Source organism: Diospyros lotus, chromosome 4, assembly GCF_014633365.1.
Source record: "Diospyros lotus cultivar Yz01 chromosome 4, ASM1463336v1, whole genome shotgun sequence".
NCBI classification, from domain to species: domain Eukaryota; kingdom Viridiplantae; phylum Streptophyta; class Magnoliopsida; order Ericales; family Ebenaceae; genus Diospyros; species Diospyros lotus.
The window spans coordinates 15776097-15780769 of record NC_068341.1 but is presented as its reverse complement, the minus strand read 5'-3'; positions in this window follow the sequence as shown (position 1 = coordinate 15780769).

Here is a 4673-nt window from a genome sequence, read left to right as displayed (position 1 = left end):
GCATTCATATGATGTGTTATGATGCATATGTACATTTTTAATATTTCTTGCCATGCATAATATGTGGAATGATGATATTGCTAATCAATCACAGATGTTTGAAGCATATCCCGCCTTTTAAAGTAGGGTCACATAAATAATAATTAGCATGAAAGGAAATATGATGCATTTTGCACTTGGCATGTCATGCATGAAATTTTATTAAATAAAACCTTACTTAGATGATTCAGCATCTAACTTGGGCTATGCCTTTGAAACATTCAAACGTTTTAGTTGGGGATTGCAGTGAAGGTAAGGAAGTGGTTGAGATGTAACGGCACAAGATGACGTGAGTTTGGTAGGTTGTCGCTGTATTTTGCTTCTTTATGAAAATTCATATATGTTTTACTCATGTTGAAAAATTTAGATTGCGTTCTCTTAACTTTTCAATTTTCAGTTTTGAGTTTTGAATTCATTTTCAGTTTTCTGTTTTAGTAGTTTGTTTTTAGAAAATTGAAAACACGTTCTCTTTGTCATTTTGAAAAACTATTTCTCAAAACATAAAATTAGAAAACGCGTTCTCTTTGAAATTTTTGAAAATAATTTTTTAATGATATTTTATTCAATAAATTTGATTATTCAGTAAATTAGAAATATTTAATGTTAATATATTATTAAAAAAATATATACATTTTAAAGTTAATGAATTTTATAATATTTTTTTCATTATAATAATAAAATATGAATAAATAAATAAATAAATGTGTTTTGAGTTTAGAGTTTGTTTTGGATGAAAACACTCAAAACAATTTTTTGTTGTTTTGAGTTTTCTTTATAGTTTTTTTTTTCAAAAATGCATTTTTAAAAACAGTAAAGAGAATGCATTTTTATTATTTTAGAAAATCGAAAACTAAAAATGACTTGAAAACAAGAAAGATAGCACAACCTTATGTTTCATTTAATGAATAGTCTTGTAAAATAAAAGAATGTTATGTAATACGAATTATGTATGAGAAACGATCATGTAATACCATTATAATTCTATGTTATTTCGAGGTTCGATTCTTAGCTTCCGCATTTGATGTTTATGATTATTCTCATTCGAGATAGATGAATTGTAGTTGGAAATTTTGGAAGTTATGTGTTCTGTTGGAATTGTTTAATCCAAAATTTTCTAAGTTATAACACGCCTAAAAAAGCAGGGTGTTACAACCATGATCCTAGAATGAATAAACATATAAGTTACCTTATCTAGTCTCATTATCAAAACCTATGGAGGTAAGAGTATAAATTTTTCTAAATCTAATTTTGAAAAGGAAATCCAACACATTGAAGAAGATCCTAATTGGATCGATCCTGTGAGGCCAAACTCTTTAAACACCCCATAGAGCCTAAAAGGGTATGCATTAAAGCAACACGGTTTGATTGGAAGACGAAATTGGAAAGCTCCAATAAGCTCCACCTTAATAATGAAACATATGATAATGAACCCATCAAGTATCTATATTCGAAGGAAGATAGCTAAGATGGGGCAATGGCCAAGTGACGAAATAGTTTCTTTACTATTTTTTCCATAGTAGAAAGCAAAAACCCTATTGGAAAGCTACCTTGTGTAAGTAAAGCTAGCTAAAGATGAGATGGCAAGCTTTGAGATAGGTCTTGAACTCTACCAACTAGTTCTCCAAGATGTTGTATATATGCGAAAATGGTCTTCCTCTCATTCTTTGAAAATTGGATTGAGGATAGAAAAAAGTCAGGATGAGTCTCATATTCATCGATTCAATCCCAGTAACACTGAATTGACCAGAACCTAAAGCCATTTCTCTAGCAAAGAAAGCGATAAATGAATTAAAGATGGAAAATTTGTAAAGAAAGGAAGGTTGTAGAAGATAAAGAGCACAACAAGAATGACCAAATGTAGTGGAAAGGTCCACAATGTGATAAAAGATGAGATATATATAGGCACATGAAGAAGGAAGATGGTATGACTCTTTAGGAGAAATTATTGCTAAAAAAGGTATGAAGCCCAAAAGGCAACAACGATAGCAATGGACAACCTAGCCACACAACACCCACATGAAAAATCAAAAAGGTCATTACATGTGCCAATGATGGAAGACATGTCCTAGAGGCAATACATCCAACCACAAAATTAATGGGCACAATTGGCAAATCATTTACTTCCTAAGTTTAGAAGTGCTAACATCTAAACTAAGAAAGTGAGGGAGTCTTGATAATATCTAAGAAAATGGGAAAATCCACATAGTACAAAATGTTAGTTCATCAAGTTCAAAGCACCCAGTCAACTTATGGGTTAACCTTGAATGCCCTATTACTGCGAGGAATTCAAATCCCTAGCAAATTATACTCTCGAAGTGCCTAGGGGTGAGCAAGCCAAAAAACCCTACTTTAGATAGAAGATGGGCATTAAAATATCTTCTGGCTGGGATAGAGATAATCTTTATAAAGCACAATTCGAGTGGAAAAGGGTCTTGAAGTACTTATCTGCTAAGTCCTCATCCAGTGGTAATTCCTATAGGATAAGCCCTCAACAAAAGACAATCCCTAAGATCTAGGGAGTAGATAAACCGAAGTCTAGTATGAAGAAATATAGGATAGGCATTCGAAGTCCTTTTACTACCATGTGTCCTAATCTCCCTAAACCTAACACAAGGTAACCTACACTTATTCGATAATTCATATCCAAATCACACCCAAACCCACGAAACCAAGGAAAATCAACTAATTCTCCACGATATAGGCAGAGTAAGCTAATTCTCATCATAATCCTCATCACAAAGCTCAACCCAAAAGATATAAAATGAGCTCAAAGGGTGAGCCAAAGATAGGACATTCTACACTACTCTCACTAGTCTATAAGCTATATTCAAAATTCTTTGTTGACTTAAGGATCAAAGTAGTATCTTTTTAACCTAGCCCCAAGGCAATCATTCTTGTTTCATATGTGTAGAAAGCTTAAGGCTAGATTAGATTGAGAGGAGATGAGGTCTAAATCTTATAGGAGTCTTACAAATTTAATTGATGATCGATTCCAACATCATATCATTAATGACAGTACTACTATCAAATTCTAGCAAGGTATTGGTAATTTCATGGATGATCTTCGAGTATAGGTAGACTAAGTAGTGTTTTTTGCTAGTGGTTAAAAGCCTGCTAAGCCTAATGTAATTAAGTAAGGTGAGGGTTAAGTCTAATCTCACTTGTATTATAAATTCCTTAATACCTCACTAATCTTTTCGCCACTCCAAAGAATAAAAAAATAAATAAAATTTGACCACGATAGAAATTCTTTTTTTGTTACGATTTTAGTTGGATTTTTTATGAAGGTTTAGTTTGAGTCGCTACTTATTTTGTTGTTCTCCTAACATCATCTTTTCTTTTTCTATCTTCGTTTTCATCTAAATTAATTTTTTTATTTAATTTATATACAAATTTTTAAGAAATATTTTAATGAATAATTTATCCCTAAAAATATTTTGCATTTTTAATTATATTTTTATATTTTTCTAACATAATGACATCTCACATTTCAAAATGCTACTAAAATTTAACAAATAAAATAATAAAAAAAACATAGTGATACATAAAGTAATTTTACAAATAGAAAATACAAATAAAAAGTTTAAAAAATATAATATAACTGAAACTTTCCATATCCAGGTAAAAAATTATAAATATATAAAATAAAATAAAAATTTATTCAAAATGATGTGTATGAGTCAAAAGACCACGTATTTGTCTTCAACCCGTATATAGGTGGAGTTTTTATTATTTTATTCTCATATTTTACTTTATTAAAGAATATTTTGGCTAGCAGGTACTTACATGAACAAGTACCATTGTTCTCCTACTCCTAGTTTAGTTGTATTTTAGGCAAAAGAGTTGGATTAAAGGCGATTTGGCCAGTCTAATAAAAACAACATAATGGGGCATTTGGGCAGTGGTTGAATGAAAAATAATTAATTTTAATTTTTTTTTCAAGGAAGCAAATAAGAATTAAATTAAAAATTTTAATTGGTTGGTTAGTGCATTGGTGGACTACTTTTAAGGATTGAAATGATTTGTTATATACAACTTTTGTTAGTAGTCTATTGAAAATATTTTACTAAATTTCATAAGCATTATTTATATTAATCATTTTTGAATGAAAATTCATTATTATATCATTATAAATACAATTTCAAGAGTTAACCTCAAATCACTGTAAAGTGAGTGATTAGGGAGGGAGCAAGGCCAGGCCAGGCCAGGCCGGTTAACTTAAAAGATATTTTGTAATTCATAATTCAATCATTAATTTAGAGATTTATAAAGTGTAGAAGGTGCAATTCATGGCTCTCTCCCGCGCTAACTGCTAACCACGGGTGGTGGTTACCTGACTCCTTACCTCAGCCTGAAGTTGAAATGTCATGGTCCTGTCGTAATCTGTATTTTGTAACAGGCTGTGACAGTGCAGCGGCAAAGTCAAGCCGAACCGAACCGAGAGGAGAAAGCTTGAAACAGTAGAAACTGCAAAGCAGCCATCGAAAAGACGAAACGGTAGAAACTGCAAAGTCAACAATAACCACGCTTCCTTTTCTGCCCTTCTGCCGTTTGTCAAAGAAACATAAAATAAAATCCTTCTTTCCCACAAATCCTTGCTGCTATTATATCTTGCATTTAACACGAAATCGTCG